Below are 19581 nucleotides of genomic sequence, written 5' to 3'. Positions count from 1 at the left end.
ATGTATGTGTATACTGTGTGATTGTATACTGTGTGTGTGTATACTGTGTGGCCCCATAATCTCTGATTGTCTGGGACCCCACCTTATATAATTTTAAAGTCCTTCACGTTGACTTAAGTCTAGGTTAACACCTATGCAGCTGCATTTAATGTGTTTTTCAGTGCATTTTGCATTTATAAACCAGCATTTTTTATGTGTTTTTTTCATGCAGTTTTCATGCATTTTGTGTTTTTTTTTCAGATTGACGGCCGTGAAGTGGTTCAGTTATCCTGACTGGGCATCATATGAAGCCCAGCAGGATGACATGCCCGTTGGCAATGAGCTGTGACCAATAACAGTTGATAATCGCGAGAACCAGGAAGTGCCGGTAAACAGGAGGGTCTGTGCTGATAATCAGCACATTGATTATCAGCACAGCTCCATCAGATGTGCCACCACAGCTGCTAAAAAATGCCCATAAGCTGCCAGTTAGTGCCCCATAAAAAAAAACGGATGACAGTGCCCACCACAGTGACAGTCAGTGCCCATCACAGTGCCAATCAGTGCCCAGCAGTAAAACCTGTCAGTACCTCATCATCAGTGCTGCCCATCAGTGCCACCTGTCAGTGCCAATCAGTACCATCTATCAGTGCCAATCAGTGCCGACCGTCAGTGCCCATCACACCCGCCTGTCAGTGCCCATCACAGCAGCCTGTCAGTGCCCATCAGTGCCATCTATCAGTGCCCATCAGTGCCGCCTATCGGTGCCCATCAGTGCTGCATATCAGTGCCACCTATCAGTGCCCATTGATTCTACATATCAGTGCCTCCTCATCAGTGCCACCTTATCAGTGCCAACTCATCAGTGCCCATCAGTGCAGCCTCATCAGTGCCCATCAGTGCCGCCTCATCAGTGCCCGTCAGTGAAGGAGAAAACAACATTTTATAACTCAAACAAAGAAAAACGTTTTTTTTCACAAATTTTGGTCTTTTTTAGTTTGTTTAGCAAAAAATAAAAACCGCAGAGGTGATCAAATTCCACCAAAAAAAAGCTCTATTTGTGGGAACAAAATAATACAATTTTTGTTTGAGTACAGTGTAGCATGATCGCGCAATTGTCATTCAAAGTGCGACAGCGCTGAAAGCTGAAAATTGTCCTGGGCAGAAAGTGCCTGGTATTGAAGTGGTTAAACACACTGTAAAACACACTGTATAAAGCCGGTTGCTAAGGAGGAGGCTGGGAAGCCGGCCAGCGCGTCCTTAGCAACCGATGAGTCATCATCTGTCAGTGGGATTCCCCACTTAAAGCTGAATATAAAAAAAAAATTGCCGGCAAAAAAATTCATGAAAAAAATGGTGTGGGGTCCCCCTTCCAGGTCCATACCAGGCCTCTCAGGTCTAGTATGGATTCGGAGAGGACCCCCCACGCTAAAATAAAAAAAAGGGCATGGGGTCCCCGCCAAAATCCATACCAGACCCTTATCTGAGTGTGCCACCCGGCAGGTCAGGAAAGGGAGGAGACAAGCGAGCGCCCCCCTCCTGTAACCATACCAGGCTGCATGCCCTCAACATGGGGGGGATGAGTGCTTTGGGGCAGGGGGGGCTCTGTGCCCCCTCACCCCAAAGCACCTTGCCCCCATGTTGATGAGGATAAGGGCCTCTTCCCGACAACCCTAGCCGGTGGTTGTCTGGGTCTGCGGGCAGGGGGCTTATCAGAATCTGGAAGCCCCCTTTAACAAGGGGATCCCCAGATCCCGGTCCCCCACCCTATGTGAATGGGTATCGGGTACATCGTACCCCTAGCCATTCACCAAAAAAGCAGTGAAAAGTAAAAAAAAACCAAGAGCCAGTTTTTGACAATTCTTTTATTAGTAAAATAGCTCTGAGCCGCCGTTTCTCCTGGTGTCGTCTCTCCCGGTGTCTTCTCTCCCGGTGCCCTCGTCTTCTTCCACCACCATTTTCTCCCCGAGCTGTCATCTCCCAGTTTCATCATCGTCTTCTTCCTCCTTCTCGCCACCGCCGCCTTCTTCTTCTTCTTCCACTTCCTCACCCTCCTCGTGTCCCCGTCTTCTTCTTCTTCGCCGCTGCCGGTTACCTGCTAAAAACAAAAGAGAAGCTGGTCTTGCCGCAAAGCTGTCTTCCCCTGTTGTTATGTTCCCCATTCGGTGCCTTTTATATAGGCATGGGGCGTGGCCACCCAATGACGTCGCTCAGAGATCCCACCCCTTGTGACGTGTGATTTTTTTGCCTGCAAATTTTTTTTTACATTCAGCTTTCAGCGGGGATCCTCGCTGACTGATGATGACTCATCGGTTGCTAAGGACACGGTGGCCGGCTTCCTGGTCCCCTGCTTAGCAACCAGCTATATACAGTGGTAAAATAAAAAAATGCACCACTTGCGTTTCTGGTGCAGCTCCATTGAAGTCTATTAGCCGTAAATCGCGGGAAAAAAGTCCCCGACCTTTTCCAAAAACACACCAGCCGCAACACGCATAGATGTGAACTAGTACCGTAGGTAACCATGTTAAATGGACTGTAGTGCGTTTCTGCAAACTGCAAAATGCACTAAGAAACGCATAGGTATGAACATAGGGAAACTCTTTGATTAGTTGCTTATTAGACTTTTTTTGATAAGCCAGCCGGTAGGTTATCCATGTTAGCTTGCTTGGGGCTCCTTTGTATTCATTCTCAGATGTAACTCCTTCGCTAGCGACTTTGTATTAGATGATGGTGGATTGTACTCATGTTTTCCCTGTTTGTTTCCTGTATAGTTATCATGCTGCTCAGTTTGTATTTGTCTGTTTTATAATCAATAAAACTTTCTGCTTGTTAAAGAAAAGTGTAAAATAACGACACTATATAAGTACCTGTCATAAAAACTACAATAATATAGAAAAGAGGTGCTTTCCTATTAAAATGAATCCAAGAATAAAGTTGAGATGGATTTGTTCAATTAAATGGTAATATTTCCATATGTTAAATTATACTTGTCACTACACCAATACTAATCCCAGACATCAGCTTTTGATGTCACTGCGTCTTCGTACAGGATTCTAAAAAAGCTGAAGATCTCATATCCCACAAGAATGCACTCCTGCAAATGCTGGTGCATTTTCTCACAAGTTTTGAGATTCTCAGCTTTCCTAGGATCCCAGAGTTAGATGACCACTATCTAAAAGGGAATAACCCCCATTTTTTAGAAAGCTCCTCGTACTTACTGAGTCGATCAAAGATAGTTCAATTTGCATGCCACATCCCTAAATCAAAAAAGTATCTGTAGTAACATATGGGACTTTTGAGGCACGTCTCAGTGAAATTTGTAACATTTTATTTCATTTCTTATAAAGAAGTATGGTAAACATATAATAAAATACAACTATAAAACGGTCATTTTAAACCATTGCAGTAATTTATAGCAAGTCTTTCTGCTCAACGCGTTTCATGGACATGGTCCTCTTCATCAGGAGCTAACAGACTTGAATTACTGCCATCTAAATAGAGTAACAAAATTGATTTTAAATAATCATACAATAGTGCATTTTCATACATCATGACCCTAATTCCTCCCCATGGACTGCAATAATGTGTATCCAGATATTCCTCGCAGTTCAACCATATGTGGGACAGGGGTCCCAAAATGGGTAATCTCCCTCCCCCTTCTCCTCCTCCTCCAACCTCCAGTCCAGTAACCTCGTACTTACTGCTGTTTCTTTGGGACAGGAAATAAGGAGAAAGCTCCGAGAAGAAAAATACAGAGCAAAAAAAAAAAAAATGACAGGTGTCTTAACCATGCCTTACATCCAAAAAACGACATATACTACTTATTACTACATAAACTACTTCAATACTGGACGATTTCTGCCCAGGCCATTTTTCAGCTTTCAGCGATGTCGCACTTTTAATGACAATTGCGCGGTCATGCAACACTATACTCAAATTCATTTTTTTATCATTTCTTCTCACAAATAGAGCTTTCTTTTGGTGGTATTTAATCACCGCTGGTTTTTAATTTTTTTTTTTTTGCTAAAAAAATACCAAAAAGTGTGGGAAAAAAAACGTTTTTCTTAGTGTCTGTCAGACAATTAATTTTTCTCCTTCACTGATGTGCGCTGATGAGGCTACACTGATGGGCATTGATAGGCTGCACTGATGGGCACTGATGAGGAGGCACTGATGGGCACTGATGAGGAGGCACTGATGGGCACTGATGAGGTGGCACTGATGGGGTGGCACTGATGAGGAGGCACTAATATGCAGCACTTATGGGCACTGATAGGTGGCACTAATATGCAGTACTAGCTGGTGGCACTGATGGGCACTTATAGGCAGCGCTGATGGGCGGCACTGATGGGAACTGATGGGCAGCACTGATGGGCAGGCACTGATGGGCACTGAAAGGCAGCACTGATTGGCATAACTAATGTGCACAAATTTGCCTCACTGATAGGCAGAGACTGGTGTCACTGATGGGCACATAGTGGCATTATGAATGGACACTGCTGGGGCTGTGTTGTAATCAGGGCACTGATGATCGGTGCCCTGATTACCTTTACACATCTGTTGCTTCCATTCTTGGAATTTTTATTCAGTTCAATTTATAATAAAACTATATATGTTTTTTAAACAATGTATTATCTTTTTTCAATTGCCTTTAAAATTCCACATTTTGAGGTTTAGTATTATAAGCTTTACACATCTTCCCTGTGAGGAGATGCCACTGATCGGCTCTCCTCACCTCACATTCTGGCAGTGTGAGATGAGGAGAGCCAATAAACGGCAAGTCCTTATTTACTTGTGATCGGCTGTGATTGGACACAGCCGATCACATGGGCAAAGAGCCACGGCCGAGATCGGAGTCTCTCGGTTTCGGTCGCGGGACCCCTGTCCCAGGAACACGTCATATGACGTTGTCCCAGAACGAGAGCCACACCGTTCTGCCGTCATTTGACGGTGGGCGGGAGGCAATTGTTTAAAGACTCTGGTTATGAATTTGGTTAAATGTTAGGGTCAAAGCAATAAGGGTAGGTTATATGATAAATGTTAAAGAAGAAGTGTGGGATTTCAAAGAAATAAACATACATACTCACCTCTGTCCTTCAGCATTGCTGTGATGAACTAGGTCTGTAGTTGTGCACATACATATGTAACTTGGCGCTAACTATATAAAATTAGTTTTTAGGGGCAGCTGTAGTATGCTTTCACTTCAATATCCATTATTAGCTCAAGGAAAGTATATAACTGCTTGCCTGTATGTGGTCCCTCCTCAGACACTGTCCTAGCAAACAATGGGACAAGAGTTCCTGATGATATTAACAATAATGAGTTCTGGATTGCTGAAAAATTGGTTGCCAAGGGTAACCACACAGGTATTAGCGAACCTGAAAAACAGATGGTGCTGGTTAAAGTTGATACAGGTAGTGAGGGGAGTGGTCCCCTGACAGATGCAATAGGACTAGGCCCCCTTCAGTTCCGGGAAAGTAGTCCTGGGGATGGTAGAGAGATCAGTGGGACCCCAAGGGTCAGGAACAAATGCTTGTGGAAGTATACCTGGAAAAAGATGTGGGTAGAGTGCCCCTTTTGAAAGGTCAGACAGGTTTGGACCCCTGGGGGTGGTAGCAGGCGCAGAAGTGTTAGTATGAAGAGTGGGTGTGTTTCCCTCACAGGTGCAGAACAGGGGGGGGTATGTGGCAGGTTGAGCCTGTGCTTAAAATGGCGATCTAGGCCAGATTTTGCAGGACTCAAGCACACTAATAATGCGGATGTGTGCTGCATTCATGTTAGAGCCAGAGCCAACAGGGTCAGTGTGTGATGGGAGCTGTGAGGTGCACATCGCACCATACTGTTCAGGTCAGGACAGACAAGGGCCCGAGCATGTGAGGATGTAGCAGCTGGGAGCTGCAGGAGAAGCATTCAAGCCACAGCGCTTTGTACACGAGCACTGAGGTTGTGTGTTTGACGGTCTGGAGGACCAAGGCAGGAGGCCTGAGCAGTGAAGCTGCAAAGAGAGCCATGAGGCTGAATTCTATGTTTTGTTGCGTTGATAGTGAAAACTCCCTGCATGGTAAACTATTCAAGTGTGAGCTTTTTGCTTTGTTTTAAATAAAAGTGGGTATATAAAGTCCTGAAATTGACTTCTGGTGTGGAGTAAACTCACTGTTTGGCACTACCAATGAGGTACGAATTTTGTCACACGTGTTACAGAGATGTGCAAGATCAGCATCCCTAGTCTAATCTTCATTTTACTAAATATGGCAGATGGTCATGTAGCAATGGCAGCTCTTATAGTTCTATCTCAACACTTTCCCTGTAAAATCCTGCTTGTGGCACTTTTATTGCAGCTTCCATCATTTGAAGGGAAAGGATGCTATCGTACAGTATGTATTAGTATCTGTTCTCATTAAACAGGCTATACACTTAAGATATTCCATTTGTTCCTCTGAAAGGTGTGAGAACTGCTTAGACAAGTTTTACTTCCAATGCTAATGAGCAGGTTTGCTATACAAAATACTTTAGTCAGTTACTCTGGCTGGCAGAGAACGTCAAATATTGCTTTCTTTGGCTTTACAAAGCCATACTCTGTGAGAGCAGCTACAGGACAACATTTTAGGGTCCATTTTTTCCTATGCCCTTTTAAATATGTTTTTTAAAAGTATTGATAGCATTATAGGTGCATTTTTTTCATGTTTTGCAATTTATGTGAATGCATTTTGTCCATATGGTGGTTTCTAAGCTCATGAAGGAACATTCAAAGTTCAGCACAGGTTTGGTGGATCTGATATAGGCTGTAACATGCAACACATCACTATCTCTGCTGTATCAACCAAGAACAATGGAGAATTTAGTACGGCCATACATAGAGTGAATTCCTTTCCTGCAACCATGGGTTGCAGGAAAGAAGTTAGCTTGATTCCCCCACCAATACAGTGTTGATGCGAGAATCCCTCCTACTGGGCCGTTGTCTTCTACTAGAAACCGTCCCTGCCGGGAGAAGACAGTGATTACAGCTAGCGGCTATAGCAGCCGCTAGCAATAATCCAGCAGACTGGTTGTACCCAAGTTGATCGATAGATCAACTTGGACATTTAGCGTGCCCATAAACAGTGTGAATCTCGACCGGTTTCTCCTGAAGCGGCCAAGATTCAAACCGTGTATGGCCGGCCTAACTGAAATGTAGCAACTTTACTGAGAACCCAGTGTATCAGGAATATCTGCTGGGATCAAGTTCCCCTCATGCATCGTCAGGCTGCCACTTGATGTATACAGAGACATACTGAGCCTGTCCATAGGCACCTTTACTGGCCCTTTAGGACCTGATTTCACAATATACATTTGAAAATACATGCATTAATGTTTTTTTTAATCAGTGCTGACTGCTATATATTTTTATACGTGTTTTAAGGAAATGCCATTCCCACCAAAAATGCAGCATGTGGGACTTTTTCCAATGCCGTACAGGCATTGCATTGTTCTGCCAGCGCAACTGCTTCACTGCCACAGTACACTGATTGGTGTTGCAACTAATTGCCTGCAAGCACTGATCAAGCAAAAATATACAGACGGTCCCACTTGGGAAGAGTGGATTAGTGATCAACTCCTCTCAAATGGGAACAGCCACACATGGATCGAAATTTTGATCCATGTATAGCCAGCTTAAAGTGGAACGACACTGCATCTAAGCACCACACATCAATAATGCATAATTTGTATTATTCAAAGTAAACTTACCCATCTATCTATGTCTCCATGCTTTATTTTTCTGAGAAATAACTTTGAAAACCACCCCTCGCGTTTCTGTCTATGACCATCTTAAGTAAGGGCACATGATTAATGTAGCATTTACTTCCTGGTATCCATCTGTCTTTAGCTTAGGCACGCAGGCAGGAAAGTGTGCTTAGCTAATGAAACCCCTCCTGAAGACTCCTAGTATCTATAACCTTATTTGCCTATGCATGGAAACCAGGAAGTAACTGAAGAATTGTAAAAAAAAAAGTTTAAAACAAGTAAATATGATATAATGGCCTATCTATTTACTAATGCTAGCAGCATAAAGATTACAAATTGTCAATGTTGACTGAGAAACTGAAGTTCCACTTTAAGTTAAACTGTGTTTACTTAGAATACCAAATTACATAGCAAAAATCCTTTTTTACTAATTACCCTCACAATGATTGCATAATCAATGGGAACACAGGTTCACTTTATTTAATAAGTGAACGTTACATTTTCTAGGTGAGCAGCCTCTCTACCTTTAGTAAATCAACCCCAATGTATTTTCCCTTGTCCACAAATTGTGCTTGCAATTGGAAAACACATAACAGTGCATTTGACGATTGCAGTTTGAAAGTTCAACAACAAATACAAAACCTTAAAGAGGTTGTAAACCTTTGTGTTTTTTTACCTTAATGCATCCTATGCATTAAGGTGAAAAAACACCTGGCAGTGACCGGCCCCCAGCCCCCAGCCCCCCGCTTTACTTACCTGAGCCCTGAAACTTGACCCGCCGGGAACGCGCTGTCTCTCTGCCCGGGGTTCTCGGCTCTTGAATGGATAGATTGATAGCAGCGTAGCCATTGGCTTCCGCTGCTGTCAATCAAAACCAATGACGCGGGTGCCGGGGGCAGGGCTAAGTCATACATTCGGCAGCTATGGACGCTGAATGCTGGACTCAGGAGTGCGCCCGCAAGGTAACCCCCTAGGGCTGCCACCTGTCCGGGATTCACCCGGACAGTTCGGAATCATGGGTTCGGGTTTAAGACCTTCTGAAACCTGGACATATTATTCAGACCAGACTATGGGGTTGCAGTTGTGTAAGCTGAGAATGTCTGTTACACTCTCTTTCACACTGCCCAAAGCCAGCACTAACAACCCCCCCACACACACAGATGGGAGAGGAGAGAGGGCTTGATCTGCTCCTCTTCCTCCCGCCCCTACCGCTTTGTGTCTACCCACACTCCAACAGCCTCAGCTACATCACAAAGGGGTGAGTGAGCTCACCATCCATCCCTGTCTGTGACTGAAGTCTACCCCCTTCTCTCTCCTGCCTCTGAGTGAGTACACTAAGGTAAATCAGGGTTCTCAGAGTTCCCCCTTACATCAGAGTCCTCTCTGTACATCAGAGTTCCCGATGTTCCCCCTTAGATCAGGGTTCCCAGAGCATCCCTTATGTTAGAGTCCCCAGAGTTCTCTCTTACATCAGAGTCTGCAGAGTCCCCCCTTACAGTGTAAGGGAACTCTGTGAGTTCAGAAGTAAAAGGGGAACTCTGTGGACTCTGATGTAAAGGGGGACTCTTGTGATTAACTTCATTTGATTAGAAATGTTATTTAATTCAAATTATATGTATAGTTCATACTATAAAAAAGATTGCTGTGCACCGCTAAAGTGTTCGGGTTTCACTCAAGGAAAAGGTGGCAACCCTATAACCCCCTCGGAAGCGATTCTCTGTGGGGTTATCAGATGTGGGGAGGAGCCGCGAGAGCCGCCGGGGGACCCCAGAAGAGGAATGTCCGGGGCCACTCTGTGCAAAACGAGCTGCACAGTGGAGGTAAGTATGACATGTTTGTTATTTTAAAATAAAATAAAAACAAACCCTTACAATCACTTTAAGCTATAATTAAAAATTGCACCTATCTGGGATATTAGAATATATGTACATTTTATGGATGCCATGAAAAGTTCATCCAGCGATTGATAGTGATCTACTAAATGCTTGGCTCTAGTTACAGTGTCATGACCCCTAGCCACACTTCCCCTTGCAGGCACAATCACTTTCTGTACAAAGCATCATTGGGAAACTTTTAACAATTAATCCTGAGAAACACCGCCTTCTATATTTAAAAAAAAAAAGTCATCGAACCTGCTGGAGGTCAATATAAGTTCATGTTTACAAGAGCTCAAATTATACTCGTTCTTCGAGGTCTACAAAATAGCATTTTTTTTGTCTTCTGTTGCAAAGCTCTTTCAGCTGAAAAGGCCCAAAGTTTTTGGTAAACAGCACTAATGTCATAGCCACAGAAAGGCCCTGTTAGATTAATGTGCTCTAACATCTGTCCCATCCCACTCCTATGTAAGCCTCTTCATTTCTCTCCAAGTTACAACACAATAGCTACTGGGTAATTGCAATTCGACATGCTCTAGGTATTCACACACTGGCCCTCACCATTGGCCACGTCTCTTTTACTTATTTTGTTGGTAAGACCAAGTTAGCCCCCAAAAAAAGGAAAGAAACATTTACCTGAGCTGAGTGTGGTGTACTCAGTCAGGTGCTTTATGACATTATAGATTGAAAAAAAGGAAAAAAATACATTATTACAAAACCAGAAAAATACTAGATCATTGTATAGTATACAAGTTGCAGTGGGAGGAGGGTTACTGAGTATAGTGCGAGCAACTACAATCATAGCATAACATGCAACTGAAGACCATCAGCATAGGGGCAGTAGAAGCCTTCTGAATGAGTAATTATGTATTATGTATCAGTTATGCTACCATTTATTTGTTTGTGCATCCAGACACACACACACACTTGCACATTTTAACATATTTAAATTGGGCTATGTACCAGTAGAATTTCATCCGACTTTTTAATGGTTAGTGGAGTCAGGTTCACATTCATTTTTGACTGTGGTGATGAGGATTTAGATTTTGTAGGAATTACAGAGACTTGGTTCGACAGCTCTCATAATTGTCTGGCAACCATTCAAGGGTATTCCCTATATCGCAGTGATAGAGAGGGTAAAAAAGGGGGAGGGGTATGCCTGTATATCAAAAATGATGTACAAGTGAATGTGAGAGATGACATCACTAAGGGAGGAAGGGAGGAGGTGGAATCCTTATGGGTAGAGGCATAAAGAGCGGAAACTAAGCGGAAAGTAATACTGGGAGTATGCTATAGGCCCCCTAACCTGAGGGAGGAGGGGCGGAGGCGGACCTCCTGTCACAATTTGGAGTAGTGGCAAGAATGGGAAGTGTCATTATAATGGGGGATTTTAATTATCCAGACATAGACTAGGTGGAAGGAACTGCGCATTTATCTAAGGCTCGCCAGTTCCTAAATGTCTTGCAGGACAATTTCATGGGTCAGATGGTAAATGCACCAACTAGAAACAAAGCGTTACTAGACCTTCTGATTACCAACAATGCAGACCTGATCACGGATGTGGAAATACGGGGCAATTTAGGAAAGAGCGATCACAGGTCAATTCATTTTAGTATAAATCACACAAATAGGAAACATAAGGGAAATATAAAGAGACTGAATTTCAAAAGAGCCAACTTCCCTAAACTACGATTCTTGCTAGAAGATAATAATTGGGATAAAATCTTAGGAGCAAAGAACACGGAGGAAAAATGGGTTGCTTTGAGAGCATATTAAATAAGGGCATTAGCCAGTGCATCCCAATGGGAAATACATTTTAAATAATACAAGGCTGAGGGATCATCATCAGCATTTCAACTTTACAAAGAATGCAACAAGAAATGTAAGGGTGCAATCAGGGCAGCTAATATAGAACAGGAACGGCACATAGCGGAAGAGAGTAAAAAAAATCCCAAGAAATTCTTTAAATACATAAATAGTAAGAAAGGGAGGTCAGATCATATTGGTCCCATAAAGAATGATGAAGGAAATCTGGTTACTAAGGATGGAGAAATGGCGAAGGTATTAAATGTATTCTTCTGCTCAGTCTTTACGAGGGAATCGGGGGGCTTCAGTAACCAAAACTGCAATGTTTATCCTCATGACATGTCACAAGAAGCACCTTCATGGCTAACAGAAGACAGAATTAGAAATAGACTTTAAAAACTTAACATTAATAAATCACCGGGACCAGATGGCTTGCACCCGGGGGGGTCCTTAACTACTTAAGGATTTAAGATCTGTTTTTTTTGCTAGAAAATTACTTAGAACCTACAAACATTATATATATTGTTTTCTAACACCCTAGAGAATAAAATGGCAGTCGTTGCAATACTTTATGTCACACCGTATTTGCGCAGCGATCTTACAAACGCACTTTTTAAAAAAAAAATTCACTTTTTTTAATTAAAAAATAAGACAACACTAAAGTTAGCCCAATTTTTTTTATATTGTGAAAGATGATGTTACGCTGAGTAAATTGATACCCAACATGTCACGCTTTAAAGTTGCGCCCGCTCATGGAATGGCAACAAACTTTTACCCTTAAAAATCTCAATATGCGACCAATAAAAAATTCTACAGGTTGCATGTTTTAAGTTACAGAGGAGATCTAGGGCTAGAATTATTTCTCTCACTCTAACGATCTTGGCGATACCTCACATGTGTGGTTTGAACACCGTTTTCATATGTGGGGGCTCTTCACGTATGCGTTCGCTTCTGCACGCGAGCTCGGCGGAACGGGGCGTGTTTAAAAAAACAATATTTTTTTTTCTTATTTATTTTACCTTTTTTTTTTTACTTTTACACTGTTCTTTAAAAAAAAAGAGTGTGTCACTTTTATTCCTATTACAATGAATGTAAACATCCCTTGTAATAGAAAAAAAGCATGACAGGACCTCACGTGACGTCAGAGGAAGGCGGGGTTGCCCGTTTACGTCACCGAGTGGCCCTGCTCTCAGCTATATAACAGCTGTCATCGAGAAGAAGCATCACTCAGCGGGAGCCTCTACATCGTGGGACTTTTTATTTTTTTACTTTTTAATAAAGGACCTGTCCCAAAGTGTCTCCTGTATTTTTTACTATTTTTGACACTTTTTTTGTGAAATGGTAGGGGTACAATGTATCCGTTACCAATTCACATGGGGGGGTAGGCCGGAATCTGGGGGTCCCCTTGTTAAAGGGGGCTTCCAGATTCCGATAAGCCCCCCGCCCACAGACCAGGGTCTGGTATAGATTTTGGGGGGACCCCTAGGCCATCTTATTTTTATTTTGGACATGTTGATGGTGACAAGGGCCTCATTCCCACAACGCTTTCCCGGTGGTTGTGGGGGTCTGCGGGTAGGGGGCTTATTAAAATAACTGCTCCCGAAAAATATTAGTGTTCCATAGATTTTAATGGTGTTCCGCGGCTTTCGAATTTGCCGTGAACACCGCATAATGTTCTGTGTTTAGCGAACACCCAATGTTCAAGTCGAACTTACGTTCGTCTCGAACATCTGGCTCATCCCTACTGACTGGAATGGTACCAGCTGATTGGAGAAAAGCCAGTGTAGCACCAATATTTAAAAAAGGGCCCAGATACATCAATTACAGACCAGTTAGCCTAACATCAATAGTGTGCAAGCTCATGGAGGGAATGATAAGGGACTATATAAAAGATTTAAGTAATAACAACAGTATCATGAGCAGTAATCAGTATGGATTCATGAAGAACCGTTTTTGCCAAACCAATCTATTAAAATTCTATGAGGAGGTGAGTTGCCATCTAGATAAAGGAAGGCCCATAGACGTGGTGTATCTGGATTTTGCAAAAGCATTTGATACAGTTCCCCATAAACGTTTGCTGTACAAAGTAAGGTCTTTTGGCATGGACCATAGGGTGAGTACATGGATTGAAAACTGCCTACAGGGGCGAGTTCAGAGGGTGGCGATAAATGGGGAATACTCTGAATGGTCCCCAGGGTTTTGTGCTGGGACCAATCCTATTTAATTTGTTCATAAACAACCTGGAGGATGGGGTAAACAGTTCAATCTCTATATTTGGGGACGATACTAAGCTAAGCAGGGCAATAACTTCTCTGCAGGATGTGGAAACTTTGCAAGAAGATCTGAACAAATGAATGGGGTGGCCAACTACATGGCAAATGAGGTTTAATGTAGAAATGTAAATGAATGCATTTGGGTGACAAAATTATGAATGCAATCTACTCACTGGGGGAAGAACCTCTGGGGGAATCTAGGATGAAAAAGGACCTGGGGTCCTAGTAGATGATAGGCTCAGCAACGACATGCAAAGCCAAGCTGCTTCAAGCAAAGCAAACAGAATATTGGAATGCATTAAAAAGGGGATTAACTCCAGAGATAAAACGATAATTCCCCCACTCTACAAGACTCTGGTCCGGCCTCATCTGGAGTATCTGTCCAGTTCTGGGCACCAGTCCTCGGGAAGGATGTTCTGGAACTGGAGAGAGTCCAGAGAAGGGCAACAAAACTAATAAAGGGACTAGAGGACCTTAGTTATGAGAAAAGGTTACAAGCATTGAACTTATTCTCTCTGGAGAAGAGACGCTTGAGAGGGGATATGATTTCAATGTACAAATACCATACTGGTGATCCCACAATAGGGATAAAGCTTTTCCGTGAAAAGGAATTTAATAAGACGTGGTCATTCACTAAAATTAGAAGAAAAAAGGTTTAACCTTAAATTGTGTAGAGGGTTCTTTACTGTAAGAGTGGTTAAAATGTGGAATTCTCTTCCACAGGCAGTGGTTTCAGTGGGGAGCATCGATCATTTAAAAAACTATTAGGCTTCATTCACAATGGAGCTCATAAACGTTTATTTTTTGGAGTTTGGGAGTTTTTTTTTAACAGCCAATAAACTCCATTCTATGTTATCCTATGTGTCCATGCACACATGGGTGTTTTTGAACTTTAATCAGCAGTGAAGTTTATGGGCTGTTTTCTGACGCTTGTTAACCACTTAAGCCCCGAACCATTTGGCACTTTTTGTGATTCGGCACTGCGTCGCTTTAACTGACAATTGTGAGGTCGTGCCACGTGGCTCCCAAACAAAATTGATGTCCTTTTTTTCCCCACAAATAGAGCTTTCTTTTGGTGGTATTTGATCACCTCTGCGTTTTTTATTTTTTGCACTATAAACAAAAAATATATTAAAACATTTTTTTTTCCTCAGTTTAGGCCGATACGTATTCTTCTACATATTTTTGGAAAAAAAAACGCATCAATAAATCAATAAGCGTTTATTGATTGGTTTGCGCAAAAGTTATAGCGTCTACAAAATAGGGGATAGTTTTATGGCATTTTTATTAATAATTTATTATTTACTAGTAATGGCGGCGATCAATGATTTTTAGGGACATTAGTAAAAATAAAATAAACTTCCTGGACTTGGAGATTAGACAGGAAAACTCTATATTTAGTACACAGATGCACTTTAAGAATGTCGACAGGAATAGCTATCTGCCAATAGAAAGCTGTCACCACAAAAACTGGCTTTTCAACATCCCAAAAGGCCAACTTATGCGGCTTAAAAGAAACTGTACCAAGTTAGAGACTTTTCTTGAACAGGCTGAGAAGATGGGAGAGAGATTTACCTCGAAAGGCTATAATCATCAACTTATTAATACTAAGACAGTAGAAGTATCGGAGATGGACCGGAAAAAAACTAATCAGAGAGAAGGTGACACATAAACGTTCAACAGAGGGGGTTCCGTTAGTGTTAGATTTCAGTGTGCAACATAAGAAAATTGAAAAGATTATTAGACGTCACTGGCACATCTTGCTGGCAGACAGCTACAGGATACTCTTTCTGAGAACCCTAGGTTTATATATAAAAGGGCTCCCACCATCCGAGATATAGTGGTGAAAAATGTTATAGACCCACCTAAGAAGACTTTTTCCTTTTTTACGGGAAATTGATTTTTTCCGTGCAAAAGATGCTTCTCATGCCTGAGAACTAAACGCCCAAATGAAAAGGTTTTTACATTTTCATCTACAAGTACGGGGGATACCTATGAGGTAAAAAACTTTATTTGCTGCAACACTGAAGGGGCAGTTTATGCCCTGGAGTGTAGCTGCGGCCTCCAATATATTGGCCGTACCAAAAGACCTCTTAAAGTGCGAATTAAAGAGCCAAAATATTCTAAAAGGTTATGACAAGCACAGCGTATCCAACTGCTTCTTGCTGTGCCATAATAAAGATCCCACTCATTTGAAGTTCTGGGGCATTGAACCATACATTAGACACTGGCGGGGGGGACACAAGGTGAGAACCTTGAGCCAGATGGAATCCAAATGGATTTTTACTTTAGATACATTCTCGCCCCTGGGCTTAAATATTGAATTTGACCTCAATTATTTCCTCAGTGATTTTTAATAATATATTTTTAATAATAATTTTATCATTCTTTATACATTTTTTTATTCTTATTTTGTTCCGTATTAGCCATCATATATCTTGACATCTGCTTTACATCTCATGTGGTTTCTATTTTTATATTTTTTTATAATTTTTTTTTGATTTTTAACTGATCCCCTATCTATTTATTTGATACATACCTTGCGGTTTTTCATTTCAATAACTGAATAAGGCTCTTTCCCTGCACCTGACCACTTTTTTATGTGAAACATTATACATTTGGTTCTTTGTATTATATTGTTTTTATGTATATCAGGTATATCCATCTGAGCATTGTTTTTAAGCCTACTGTTTATACCGTTAATTTAGTTTTATGTTTATATTTATGTTTATTTTTAACATTATGCAAAGTATTTACGCTCAGAGATGTGTTTTCTCACCTCTGCGCGTTTAGTTTGCCTATGTCTGCATTAGGGTCTTTCCCTTCCGATCGTTGCATTCCCTTTATTCCCCCATCCATATAGCATTTTATCGCTATTGGGGATGTTCTCCCACGAGGATGTTTTTACCCAGTTTAACCGGATCAATACAGGGCATTTTCACCCCCTTCCTTCCCAGACCAATTTTTAGTTTTCAGCGCTGTCGCAATTTAAACGACAATTGCCCGGTCGTGCAATGTTGTACCCAAACAAAATTGACGTCCTTTTTTCCCCACAAATAGAGCTTTCTTTTGGTGGTATTTGATCACCTCTGCGGTTTTTATTTTTTGCGCTATAAACAAAAGAAGAGCGACAATTTTGAAAAAAACACAGTATTTTTTACTTTTTTGCTATAATAAATATCCCAATTTAAAAAAAAAAAATGTTTTCCTCAGTTTCGGCCGATACGTATTCTTCTACATATTTTTGGTAAAAAAAATCGCAATAAGCGTATATTGATTGGTTTGCGCAAAAGTTATAGCGTCTACAAAATACAAGATAGATTTATGGCATTTAAAAAAAAAAAAATATTTATTTATTTTTTTTTACTAGTAATAGCGAAATTTTTTTCCGTGACTGCGACATTATGGTGGACACATCGGACACTTTTGACACATTTTTGGGACCATTCACATTTATACAGCAATCAATGCTATATAATTGCATTGATTACTGTATAAATGTGACAGGCAGGGAAGGGGTTACCACTAGGGGGAGAGGAGGGGTTAAATGTTTCCTAGGGGAGTGATTATAACTGTAGGGGGAGGGGACGCACAAGGGGAGGAGACCGATCGGTGTTCCTCTGTACTGGGAACACAGATCCGTCTCCTCTCAACTGACAGGACGTGGATCTGTGTGTTTACACACACAGATCCACGGTCCGGCCCGGTTAACGGGCAATCGCGGGTGCCCGGCGGACATCGCGGCCGCCGGGCACACGCACTGGGTCCTGAGCAACGAGGCGGGCGCAGGCCCAGGCCGTCATATGATGTCCACCCAGGATGGGAGATCCCATCTGTGGACGTCATTTTACTATGGCCGGGTAGGGAAGTGGTTAATATCACTGGTCAGTGTCTGTCTATCCTGACAAACCTGCAATTAATTTCAATGGGGAGCAGCGGTGGAGGAGCGGTAAACACAGCGCTCCTTCACCACTCCAAAGAAGCTGCTGGCAGGACTTTTCCTGACGTCCTGCCAGCGCACCGCTCCGGTGTGAAAGCCCTCGGGCTTTCACACTGGAAACAATGGAGCAGCTGTTTGAGGGCGGATTGCAGGCGCTATTTTTAACGCTATAGTGCCTGCAAAACGCCCTCGGTGTGAAAGGGGTCTAATGGAGGACTGGGATGAAATGACCCATAGGATGAAGAAAGCTCGAAGTAAGTGCATATGTGTGCATGAATGTAATGATTTTATGTGTATGTTGTATATAGTTTCAAAAATGCTTAAAAAGTCCCTTTTTTTTTCAGTTGTGGCTTTGCAGACTCGATGGAAGTCACTAATTGACCGAATAAGGAGGGAAGTAAAAGATAAGCTGCTTGGAGCACCTTCAAATATTAGGCCGCACCCTTTAGCAGAAGAGCTTCTTTTCCTAAGACACTCCATGAAGTCGAGCGCGTAAGTCATTTTTATTGCAGGGAGGGACCAGTGGGGGTGATGTAGCATTGGTATTGAGTATATTTTTATGTAACTTTTTTTTTGTTAAACATTACACTTTTTTATAAGATTTTTTTTTTTAATAACTGTATTTATTTTTAAAATAATCAAATATTTAAAAAAAAATGAAAATATTAATTTTTTATATTTGTTAAAATTAGTGTTAAATTTTGTGGATTTTTAAAAAATAAAAATAGAATTTAATTTTTAAAATTAGAATGTTTAAATATTTTTAACTAATATTAATGAATTATTCATTTTTTTTAATTACATTTTTTTAAAAATGTGTATTAAAATGTTATTACATTTTAAAAATATTTTTAAATAATAAATATTGTAAACATTTTTTTAAAAATTCAATTTTCAATTTATTCCATTTTTTAGAGCTTTATTTTGTAAATTTTAAAAAATATTATGTAATTTTTTACCAAAAAATGAACATTAATATTTTTAAAATTTTTTAAAAATAACTAATAACATTTCTGTTATCTTTATTAGAACCACACCAAACTGCAATGCTGAGACAGAGGCAGATGAGGAGGCTGATCAGAAGGAAGGAAATGTTGCACAGGCGACTGTTTCCCCAAATCTTAGCACACTGACCACGCTGTCAGAAGTTGGGAGTATGGATCAGGAAAATTAGGAGGTATATTTCATATTATTATCTAATAATCATATCTATCTATATATCTATCCATCTATCTATCCCTTTTGTAAAAATCAATTATCTGCTTTTTTCTTCATAGGAAAATACAGTTCGCAATGCACGCTCTTCCAGTGGTGGTCGTGGATGTGGTAATCGTCGGCAGAGTGATCCAGACAACAACAGCAACCAAACGAAACAAAGCATTGTACAGCTGATTGCTGATTTGAATAAGAGAACCAAAGGCGATGTGTTTATGGATCACAGTCATCCTTGTGTGACTTTCTGTTGCAGCCCATTCATGCTGCTTTCAGATTTTGATGCTGAACGGGAGAAGCAGTGCATGGAGAACATGTACACATATGTGTTGGCCTGTAGGGTGGCGTAAAGGAGTGGAATGCCAACACCACCCATTATAGTTTCTCTTTTTGGCAACATCTCAAGCACTGCTTCTTCTGTTCAAAGATATTATTCAACCTATTCTGAAATAGTGCCTGGTCCCTCTTCCACTGCTCCTCCTGCGCCACCAGTGTACCACTCCACCAATGTGTCAGGTCCCTCTTCCACTGCTCCTCCTGGGCTACCAGTATACCACTCCACCAACGTGCCAAGCCTGTCTTCTAGCAGCCCTCACACTGGTCAAGGTTCCCTTTCTGCCCGCCTCAACACCAGGGACATTGATTTGGCACCACTAATCCCTCCAAATCACCATGCCAGGAATCACAGAGTGAATATCCTGTTTATGAACAATTATGATTTTATTTTTATTAAATTTGTGTTTTTTTTTAAGTTGTCACCCATTTTATTGACCTC

General features: G+C 41.5%; 1 long non-coding RNA gene across 1 annotated transcript in view; it reads left to right on the top strand.

Moving 5' to 3' along the window:
• The window catches only part of LOC141127804 (uncharacterized), a 92958-nt gene extending 74192 nt beyond the window's left edge, over positions 1-18766 (top strand). Inside the window, exons 2-3 of the long non-coding RNA XR_012241595.1 lie at positions 17939-18086; positions 18624-18766. This is a non-coding gene — a long non-coding RNA (uncharacterized lncRNA). The remainder of the gene's footprint in view (positions 1-17938; positions 18087-18623) is intronic.
• Positions 18767-19581: the final 815 nt, after the last annotated feature.

Source organism: Aquarana catesbeiana, linkage group LG01, assembly GCF_042186555.1.
Source record: "Aquarana catesbeiana isolate 2022-GZ linkage group LG01, ASM4218655v1, whole genome shotgun sequence".
Classification (NCBI taxonomy): domain Eukaryota; kingdom Metazoa; phylum Chordata; class Amphibia; order Anura; family Ranidae; genus Aquarana; species Aquarana catesbeiana.
This window is presented reverse-complemented; position numbering and strand designations above follow the sequence as displayed.